This window comes from Acomys minous (assembly GCF_964271855.1).
Source record: "Acomys minous genome assembly, chromosome: 9".
Lineage (NCBI taxonomy): Eukaryota > Metazoa > Chordata > Mammalia > Rodentia > Muridae > Acomys > Acomys minous.
This window is the reverse complement of record NC_140490.1, coordinates 29,046,668-29,058,705: the sequence shown is the minus strand read 5'-3', so window position 1 is coordinate 29,058,705 and position 12,038 is coordinate 29,046,668.

The following is a 12,038-nucleotide window of genomic DNA, read 5'->3' as shown; positions in this document are numbered from 1 at the left end:
CCAGGATACACTAAATCTTATAGAAGGGAAAGTGGGGAATGGTCTTGAATGCATTGGTTCAGGAGACAACTTCTTGAATACAACATCAGCTGCTCAGACATTAAGATCAGCAACTAATAAACGGGACCATATGAACGCAAAACATTCTGTAAGGCAGAGGACATTGTGAATGGACAAAACAGTCAGCTACAGAATTGGAAAAGAGCTTTCCCAATCCTACATCTGAAAGAAAGCTAAAATCCAAAATACATTTTAGAGAGTATATCTTGTATATTGTATGGACACATTGCCTGTCAATTAAGAAAAAAAAACAAACAAACCTATAGCCTATAGGAGAGAGAAGAATAGAAAGTAGAACATCAAGCAGGCAGGAAGGATTCTGGGACAGAGCCAGGTGCAGGAGATTCATATGGGAATATGTGTAATGTGTTATTTTTAAGTTACAAGCTCCCATTATTCTAGGAGCTTGGTATCAGGAAGAAAAATGCCAACCATACCACAGATGGTTCCCAATGTGGTAGGCATGTAATCAAAACTTACTTAAAAGCTCAACCTTAAGCACAAAATTCAGGCATTAAACCAAGAATTCTAGAAACAGGAGGCAGACCAGAAAAGCAGGCAAGGTTCCTTTATGAACTGGAGTGGCTGTGGGCCAAGGGAAGGCTGAACTGAGGTCTCTCTTGCACCAGAGGGCAAGAGTAGCTGCTGTTTCTCCCCAGAGCAACAGTTTGAAGTGCATTGGGAAAACAACAGCCCAATTCAATTCCATACATATAAAGGGCTAAAGATACACTGAGGCAAGGTGTGTTGGAAAAGCCTGGCCAGGGCCTACAGGAGGCAGTGCCTGGAGCCCTGAGATATCTGAATGGTGGAGGCAGTCCCGAGCATCTGAGCTGGGGAGATATTGAGTTTGATGGGATCTCAGAATGGTTTTGATTTGTATTTCCCTGATAACTAAGGACATTTAGCATTTCTTTAAGTGTTTCTCAGCCCATGCCATATTCCTTTGTTGAGAATTCTCTGTTTAACTCTGTGCCACATTTTTAATTGGGTTATTTGGTTTGGTGGTGTTTAATTTCTTGAGTTCTTGATATTCTTTGTATATTGGCCCTTTGTCAGATGTAGGGTTGGTGAAAAATCTTCTCCCAGTTGGTAGCCTCTCACTTTGTTCTGTTGACAGTGTACTTTGCCTTACAGAAGCTTTTCAGTTTCATCACGTTCCATTTATCAATTGTTGATCCTTGATCCTGTGCTGTTGGTATTCTGTTCAGAAAGTTGTCTCCTTCGCCAATGAGTTCAAGGCTCTTCCCCACTTTTTCTTCTAACAGATTTAGTGTTTCTGGTTTCATGTTGAGGTCTTTAATCCATTTGGACTTTAGTTTTGTGCAAGGTGATAAATATGGATCTCTTTGCATTTTTCTACATGTAGACATCCAGTTAGACCAGCACCATTTGTTGAAGATGCTATCCTTTTTCCATTGTATGATTTTGGTTTCTTTTTCAAAAATCAAGTGTCTGTAGGTGTGTTGATTTATTTCTGAGTCTTCAATTTGATTCCATTGATCCACCTACATTTCTATTCCAGTGCCATGCAGATTTTATTACTGTTCTCTATAACACAGTTTGAGATCAGGGATGTAGATACCTCCATAATGGTTAACATCAAAAATTTAAGTGACAGCACATGCTGGTGAGGAAGTAGAGAAAGGGGAACACTTATCCATTGCTGGTGGGAGTGAAAATGTATACTACCACTTTGGAAATCAATCTGGCACATTCTCAGAAAATTGGGAATAGTGCTACAGCAAGACCCAGCTATACCACACAAAACTCTTGAGGAATTAGAATAGCATCTCCTAGATGCAATATATTGAATTAAAAATCCATATTGTGCTTATTGATGCTACCATACAGCAGTATCATACAATAAACTATTTGAATCATTTTGTAGCCTTTGGAGCATGAAGCTATGTACACGGGTTATTGCATTATGCTATTGATGTATATTCAGAATTCCAATGGACTTCTGCTATGAATTCTGAAAAGGATGATTCTGATATTGCACATTTATTAGAGATAATGACTATCTTAGAGTTGCCATTTAAAGATCTTCTCTGTAATGGGAAGAGAGGCAGCATACTCCCTTGCTTTAGAATTCTGGGCTTTGGAAGGCTATAATAGGATTTTTTTTCAATCCAGGGACTGACTCTTTGGGCAACAAGAAATGAATCCTTATAACTCAGAATAAACTTGGCTAATAGTAAGAGCTGCCTCCCATGGACTTCTCTCTTGCAGTACAACTAAGCAAATGCTCCTTGGACTTCTGAATGCCTTGCTTTGTGAAGCGCCAATACAGGCTTCTTTACATAGAGTGAGCTATGGAAAGGGTGCTTTTCACACAGGCACAATTTGTGATACATGTACTATAATTGAGACTCTTACCACTAGACAGAGACAATCAAATTCTCAACTATATTACATGTGTCTAAGGGTCAAAGAAAAAAACCACAGTCACTCACTTCAGAATTAATGTTGGAAGGAAGAGCTACAATGGGTTCTTTGCATTCTGTGAGCAGAGCATTGGTAGGCAGTAAGAAATGAATGCTTAGCAGTGTCTCCAAGAACTAGTCTCTTGGAGTGCAATTCCTGGGAGTGGAGGCTGTCTCTGAATCATTTATCTGCCGGTGGGAGCCTTTTCCACCTACTGGGTTTTCTCACCCAGCCTTGATGTGATTGAATGTGCCTGGCTTTATTGTAGCTTGTTATATCATATTTGATCGATGTCCCTTGGAAGGCCTGGTCTTTTCTGAGGGATTGGATGTGGGTCTGGGGGAGAGGGGAGGTAGAGAATGGGAGATTATGGAGTAAGAAGGGGAGAGAATGGACGAAGGAGAGGGTAGGGAAACTGAGGTCTGGATGTAATATATATGAGAGAAGAATAAAAATAAATTCAAATTTAAAAGCTTATAAAATGGAAGTAGAGAAACAAAAATAAAAAGTATATTAATAAATCAAATCAAAATCCAAAGTAACTATAAAATGTAAAAATAAGGTATAATTTTTCTTGCACTTTTGAGCCTCTTGTTTTGTGAAATCCTAATATCGTCCTCTTTACCTATAATGGACTATGCCAGGTGACTTAAGCAAGGGGAGATGGTTTTAAAAGTCATTTTACAGCCTGATCACAGCTCCCTTTTTTCCTCTCCTCCAAGTCCCACTCTCATACCCCCTCCCCCAGTTCCCCTTCCTCTTCTCAGAAAAGGGGAGGTCCCTAAGGGGTGCCAACCCACCCTGGCACCTCAAGTCACACCAGAACTAAGTTCATCCCCTCCCATTGAGACCCTAAAAGGCAGCCTACCTAGGGCAAAGGAATCCAAAGGCAGGCAACAGAGAGACTCTACTCCAATCATTAGGGAACTCACATGATAACCAAGCTGCAGATCTGCTACATATCTGAAATGGATCTAGGACCAGCCTGCCCATGCTCTTTGGTTAGGTGGTTCAGTCTCTGTGAACCCCCATGGTCCCAGATTAATTGATTCTGTAGGTCTTCTTACAGCCTTGACCCCTCCGGGTCCTTCAATCCTTCTTCCTAGTCTTCCAAAGAACTCCCCACATTCAGCCTATTGTTTGGTTGTGTGTCTCTGTATCTGTTTCCATCAGCTGCTGGTTGAAGCCTCTCAGAAAACTGTCATGCTAGGCTACTATCTGCAAGCATAGCAAAGTTTCACTAATAATGTCAGGTTGGCTCTCTCGCATGGTGTGGGTCTCAAGTTGGCCCAGTCTATCAATTTTTGGTCCATCTTTATCCCTACACTGCCTGTAGATGAGACAAATTTGTGGTGAAAGATTTTATGGGTGGGTTGTTGTCTACTACAAGACACAGCTATACCACTTCGGGCATATATACAAAAGTATACCACCATACCACAAGGCTCAGCTATGTTCATAGAAGCTTTATTTATAATATCCAGAAACTGGAAACAACTGAGATGTCCCTCAACCCAAGAATAGATATAGAAAATGTGGTACATTTACACAATGGAATACTTATCTATGAAAAAACAAAGACATCATGCAATTTTCAGGCAAATGGATAGAAGTAGAAAAGATCATCCAGAGTGAAGTAACCCAGAGCCAGAAAGAAATGCATTGTATGTACTCACTTATGAGTGGATATTAGCCATAAAGTACAAGATAAGTATGTTACAATCCACAGATTCTGGCTGTTACCAATAGAGCTGGTATGAATATAGTTCAGAAAATGTCCTTGTTATATAGTAGATCATCTTTTAGGTACATACCCAGGAGTGGTATAGCTGGTTCTTGAGATAACAATATTCCCAATTTTCTAAAAAAAAAAAACTTACCAGATTGATTTCCAAAGTGGTTGTACAAGTCTGCACTCCTACCAGCAATGGAGGAGTGTTCCTCTTTCTCCACATCCTCACCAGCATGAGATTTCACTTGAGTTTTTTATCTTAGCCATTCTGATGGATGTAAGATGGAATCTCACAGATGTTTTGGGAATATTGTTATATTTGGGGATATGCACAATGATGAGTTTAGGAATAAAGTTAGGACTGGATTAAAATTAGGGTTGCTAGGATAGGGATAATGTTAGGGTTAGAGTTAATGATAGGGTTAGAACTAGGGTTATTGTTAGGTTTAGAGCTAGGATTAGGGTTAGGGATAGGGATAAGTTTATTGTTAGGATCATAACTTGATACTTATATGACAGAAATAGCATCAGCATTAGGGTTATAGATAGTATTAGAATAAATGTAGGGATAAGTGTTATGGCTAGGGTAGTTTTAGGGTCCAAGTTAAAGTTAGAACAGCTGTAACAGTGTGTTAGGGTAGTGATAGAGTTTTTGAACAGGTTAGTTCTGGTTTGAAGTCAAACTTAGATTTTAGGTTAAGGTTAAGGTTATGTTATCATTAATGTTAAATTAAGGTCCAAGTTAGGAAGCAGTGCATTGTTAAGGTTAGGGTTTATGTTAAATTTAGAGTTATCAGTAAGAGTGGACAAGATTAAGAAAACAATTCACCACAAATGCTGATGAGAATGCAGTAGATGTATCATATGACATATCTACCATTCCTTGTCATACATACAAATAACTCCATATATGCTTGCTTATGCATGTTTACTGGTGCTCTATTTACAATATTTAGGGATTAGAAGTGACCAAGTTGTTTGTTAAACTGATGAAAGGATAATGAAAACATGATACATATATGTTATGGAATACTATTCAGGATAAAAAAAACCCATAAAATCATGAGTTTTTATAAAACTACACTTGAATGTAATTAGAAAATATAAACCCACAAAGACAAATGTAATGTGTTCTCTCTGTTATTTGTAGATTCTAGCTCAAAATCTTTATATGTAAATAACCTGGGATCACCACAGAAATCAGGAAAGTAAAAAGAAACTGTGTTTGAGGATCTAGATATGAGCATAGTAAGACACAAGTTCTATGAAGGTAGAAATCAGAAAACTGTGTGGAGCTTTAATTGAGGAAGGACAAGGGGGGAACTACATAAGGATAACAAGGGAGAAGGGATAAATAACACTAAGGATTTTTGAAAAAGTAATACAGAAACACTTTGTTTACTTAAAATAGTATATATGTGTGTACAAATATGTGTGTGTGTATTTATGTATAGTTTAAATAAAGTTACTCTATCTAGTTGGGATGCTATTATAAGAGCTATATACCAAAACAAAACCCTGGTCCCAGGCATGTAAAGCCCTCTTTTGAGTTAAAGAGATGCCCGCCCCCGCAAGCAATATAGGCTATTGCCAGTGCCCTTGCTTTGCTCCTGAAACTTGAAGGTAAGCCTGTATTGTTGAAAGCACCACATACTTTGCTTATAGATTTGGAGGAACCCAGCTGGAACTGGCCCAGAAGTATCATCCGGGGGGTCTAGCTTTCTCCTCCTTTATTAAGAATAGATTTTTTGTTTTTTTGTTTTTTGTTTTGGTTGTTTTGGGGTTTTTGTTTGTTTTGTTTTGTGAGGGTTGTTGTTTTTGAGACAGGGTCTCTCTGTGTAGCCTTGGCTGTCCTGGACTCACTTGTAGACCAGGCTGGCCTCGATCTCACAGACATCCGCCTGCCTCTGCCTCCCGAGTGCTGGGATTAAAGGTATGCGCCACAACCTCTCTGCTTACAGTGTGTCCTGATTACAGTTTCCCCTCCCTCTATTGCTCCTAATTCCTCCCATCTGGATCCATTCCCTTTTTGTGTCTCATTAGAAAGTCTTGTAAGAGATAGCAATCAAGCATACCGAAATGAAATATAGCAAAGACGAACAAATCACATCCAAATTGGATAAGACAAATTAACAAAGGGGAAGGAGCCCAAGAGAAGGAACAAGTGTCAGAGACCCACTCACTCATACACTCAGGAGTCCTGTAAAGATAATAATCTGAAAGCTTTACTATATAGGTAGAGAGCATGGTGCAGACAAGTGTAAGCCCTACGATGGCTACTTCAGTCACTCTGAGTTCATATGAAATTTTCTCAGGTGATTTAAAGTAGTGATTCTCAACCTCTGGGCTGTAACCCATCAGAAAACATAATTATATCATACTTCATAACAGTAGCAAATGTACAGCTCTGAAGTAGCAATGAAAATAATTTTAAGGTTAGGGGTCACAACAACTTGAGAAATTGTATTAAAGGAAAGCAGCATTAGGAATGCTGAGAACAATGACTTAAGAGGGTCTTGTTCTGGTGGCTTCCATCCACTCTGGCTCTTAACACTCTTTTTGCCTCCTCTTCCCTCAGAAGTTTCCTGAGGGGAAGGAATTGATGGTGACATCCCATATAGAGCTGTGTGTTGTAAGGTCTCTGGCTCTCTCTGGCTCTGTCTTTCTCTATACTATCTGGCTTGTGCATGACTGTATTTATTCCCATCTGCTTCACAAAGAAGCTTCTCTGATGATTGCTGAATAACTCATTGACCTGTGAGTATAGTAGAATATCATTAGGAGTCATTTTATTGTTACATTTTTTTTAGAATAGTAGTTCATAATTTTATCTTGGATATCTGGGATATTTAGTCTCTGGCTCATGGTCATCGAAGCAGTTTTGGGTATGGGTTCCATTACATGGTGTGGGCCTTAAGTCAAATCAGACATTGGTTAGTTACTCTGCCAAGATTTGGGCCAGCATCGCCCTAGAATATTTTGCAGGGAAGATAGATTATAGATCAAATATTTTTATTGGTTGGGTTGGTGTTTATGTTTCTCTTTTGATGGCCTACAGAGTACCTAGTATCAAGACTGTGGAACATAGGGATGAAGGTGCTATGTAGGCACCAGCTCAACCTCTCCATGTTCAATAAGCTTTGTGGTGTCTTCAGCAACAGGGACCTGCTGTCATTTTCTGAAGAGCAACCTGTTCTCTTGGCAACAGCCTGGGTTGTTTGTGGATTTCTATGGGACCACTTTAGCCAACAACTTAATTGGATGTAACTCAGTCCAAGTACTGGAAGCCTCATTTGGTGACAAAAGAAGGCTGATCAGGACTTTGTCTCCTCATTATTTGGACATTTCATTAGGATAACTTTTATATAGTTTAGGAAGTTTCCACTGCACTAAGATTCCATCACATCCTTCAAATGCCTCTCAATTCTATCTGTTTCTCCCTGCATTTTCTCTCTCAACCTCATCTACCCCCTCTTCCCCTCCCCACCCAATTGTCTCATTTCTCTCCCTGATCCTTATGCTACCCACAAAATCTATGCTATTTCCTCTTCGTGTTGAGATTGATATCACATCCCTAGTCCCTTCCTCTGTGCCTTACCTCTCTGGGTCAAAAGATTGCAGCTTGTTTTTCATTTATCTAATGGCTAATATCCACAGGTAAGTTAATATGCATCATATTTTTCTTTCTGTGTCTGTATTGCCTCATTTAGGATGGTTTTTTTCCTAGATTGATCCATTTTCCTGCAAATTTCATGATGTCAATTTTTTAAATTTATTTTTAATTTACATACTCACTTTACATCCCGATTGTAGCTCCTTCATTTCCCATCCTCTTCCCCTCTCTCGTTGTTCTAAGAAAAAGGGAACCCTACCACCACCAACACCAACCTACCCCAACACATCAAATCTCATCAGAACTGGGCTCTTCTTCATCAATTGAGGCCAGGCAAGGCAACCTTGTTAGGAAGGAGTGACTGAAAGCAGAGTCCATGTCATAGACAGCACCTGCTCAACTTACTAGGAGACCCACATGAGGATCAAACTGCCCATTGGTTACATATGTGTAGGGGGCCTAGGTCCAGTACATGAATGCTCTTTGGTTGGTACTTCTGTCTCTGTGAGCCCCCATGGGTCTATGTTAGTTGACTCTGTTGGTTTTCTTGTGGCATTATTGTCCCCTCTGAGTCCTTCTATCCTTCCCTCCCACTCTTCCACAGGACTCCCTGAGCTTTGTCTAATGCTTGTCTGTGAGTCTCAGCTTCTGATTTGAAGTCATTTTTAAACAGCTGATTAATACTCCAGTGTGTAAATTACCACATTTTCTTTATCAATTCTTTGGTTGAGGAATATCTAGATTGCTTCCAATGTCTATATATTATGGATAGAGTAGCAACAAGCATGGTTCTTGTAGTAGGATGAGTACCTTTTGAGTATAAGCCCAAGGATGGTATAGCTGGATCATGAGATCATCAATTCCAATCTTTCTGAGAAGTTACCATATTGATTTCCATGGTGGCTGTACATGTTTGCACTCCCACAAGAAACAGAGAAGTGTTTCCTTTACTCTTCAGCTCAGTCAGCATGAGCTGTCATTTGCTTTATTGATCTCAGAATTGTTCTGATTTGTATTTCTCTCATGGTTAAGGGCATTGAACATTTCTTTGTGTTTCTCAGGCAGTTGAGTTTCCCCCAGTGAGAATTCTGATTAGATCTGTATCACGTTTTTAAATAGGCTTATTTGGGATTTTGGTATCTACTTTCTTGAGTTCTTTTTTGTTTGTTTGCTTTGTTATATTGTATGGTTAATTTTTTAAGAATGCATTTACATTACATCTCAATTGTAATCACCTCATTCTTGTCTCATCTAGATAGCCTGTATCCCCTTCCTCTGTGTTCCCACAAGGCCTCTCCGACAAGGGGTACCAGATTTCATGTCAGAGGCAATCCTTCCCTTTCCCCACCCCTTCTCCATGTGGAGAATGAGCTGTCCACCAGCTACATCTGAACAGGGGTACTAGGTTCTCTGCTTGTAATGTCCTTGGTTGGTGCATCAGTTTGTGCAGCCCCCCTGGGTCCATATCTACCAGCCTTAATAGTCTCCTTCTGGAGCTTCTGACAGCCCCCCGTCCTTCCATCCCCCATCTTTTCCATACAACTCGAAGCTCTTGACCTCACGAGGCTGAGAAGTTTCTGTAATGCAGAAGACACTGTCAACAGAACAAAGAGACAGCCTACAGACTGGGAAAAAATCTTCACCAACCCTACATCTGACAAAAAGCTAATATCCAAAATATAGAAAGAACTCAAGAAATTAAGCACCACCAAACCAAATAAGCCAATTAAGAAATGGGGTTTAGAGCTAAACAGAGAATTCTCAACAGAGGAATATTAAATGGCCAAGAAACACTTTTTAAAATGTTCAACATCCTTAGTCATTACAGAAATGCAAATCAAAACAACTCTGATATTCCATCTTACACCTATCCAAATGGCTAAGGTCAAAACCTCAAGTGATAGCACATCCTGGTAAGGATGTGGAGAAAGGGGAACACTCCTTCATTGATGATGGGAGTGCAAACTGGTACAACCACTTTGGAAATCAATCTGGCACTTTCTCAGAAAATTGGGAATAGGGCTACATTCAAGAACCAGCTATTCCACTCCTTGGAATATACCCAAAAGAGGCTTCTTGATTTTAATGCTTTCTTCACTATAGAAAAAGAGCCCTGATGTAGCCCTTGACAAATCAAGTAATCTGAAGACAGTGAACATGTTAATGTTTTACTCCTAAGAAGAAGCATGGTTTTCTTTTCCCTTTGTGCCACAGAGATCCTGTATTGTTGGTACTCCCCACTTTATTCATCAGCACTCACGGTTCACTGGAAATGAAGAGGTCTGTTCTAGGATATCACAATAAGACTCTCACCAGTCTAGTCCCAACCTTGATCCAGGGACTGGAGAGATGGCTCAGTGGTTAAGATCTTCTTCCAGAAGATCCATCTCATTCCCAGCACTCACACAGCGGCTCACGATTCATAAATCCAGCTCCAGAGCACCTGATGCCTCTTCTGACCTCCCTGGACTACACACACACACACACACACACACACACACACACACACACACACACACACACACACACACACTACAGACATACATGAAAGCAAAACATTTACATGCTTCCTGTACCAGCAGCACCAACACAAGCATGAAGAAAGTTCCCAAGACCCTTAGATGTTCTTCAAGAAATCTGGAATGCACTAACCCTATAAGTGACACAGTGCAAGGACAAAAGTTCTTTTTATGTGGAGGGAAAAGGCATTATGACAGGAAACAATGGCTATGGGGGCACACTAAGCCTATTTTCCACAAAAGGCTAAAAATACAAAGGAGAATATGCTGAACCTTGATTGGATTGAGCAGAAGTGAAGATCTTAAAGAACGTTGGCCAGTAAGAGGCTCAAGCCTTTAGCACTGGCAGGTGATAGAAACAAAAGAACCAAGTGATCCCACTCTAAGCTGATGCTATTATGAAGACCATAAAATGATGAGATTTTACAACAAAGGTACTTATATACACAAAATAATGTAAATAAATGTTAAAAAAACACAATAACCCTAAATAAAACCCAATTTTAACATTTACCCTAAACTTACCCTTACCTAAACACCGAAACTATAACCAAGTGTAACTAAAAAATTTACCTTGGCCTTATTTTTCCCATAACTACAACACTCTCCCAGCCTAATTTACCCCTAACTTATCTATTGCTGACTCTAACCCTTGCCCTAACCCTAACAATAACCCTGAATGCAACCATAAGCCTATTCCAAACCCCAACCCTAGCACAAACTCTAATACTACCCTTTCCCTGCTCCTGATTCTATCTATCCCTTATGCTAACTCTGTCTGTAGCCCTAACAGTAATACCTACCCCTAATATAGTTACCCTAACCCTAAACGTAGATGTTATTTCTAGCTGTAAGCATAATCTTAACCCTAAAGTTAATTTTAGCTCTAACCTTGTAAAGCGGTTTAAGTCAAGAATCCAGAAATGCTAAACGGGGCTTTGGAAGTGCCTCCAAAAGTGGAGAGTATAGACATCACACAACCTGCAGTAGCAACTTCAGTCATGAGCATCATTTCTCCTTGCCTGAGGTTGTAATATACAGAATGGTGACAGGCAGTTGTGAAACCATTGAATGTGTTTTCTTGGCTTCTAGAGAGGGCTTAAGTCAATGTTTATCTTCTATTAGTTCTTAAGTCATTCCTGTGTTCTAAGAATCCTCATTTGTAGAGTTAACATTCATGTGCACTGTGAGTAAGGAAGCTGTTGTTAGCAAGATTTTCAGAAGCCTAAAAAAATTTACCCTTTTTCGCTGTCAAGGACTAGTTAACAGCTAGTTCACATAACTGCCACAAGTACTTTCAGAGTTATGAGCATTCATTTCTTTTTGCCTCAAAACCATAGTGATAATGGGGAAAGAAAGCAGATGCAAACTTTAAAACCCAAGTAGTTCTGAGGCCAGCACATGTGGAAACCTGATTTACTCCAAGAGAAAAATGAGATTTGTGTGTCTTAGTTTTCCCACCTAGCATTTATGCTACCAAGACTCTTTCCTAAACAATTCATCTTTTATTCTCCAAGTAAAGAGGCCTATACTAGGAATCCAAAAACCAAGGGTGTTAGGAACCTAAGGAGGATTTCCCTGGTTCTACTCCCAGGGAGAACCTAATTGTTAACGGTTCCCCCCAACTAGCTCAAGTGATTTCTGATGAGCATCCCTTTCTTCTTGCACACGAATGCTCTTTCCA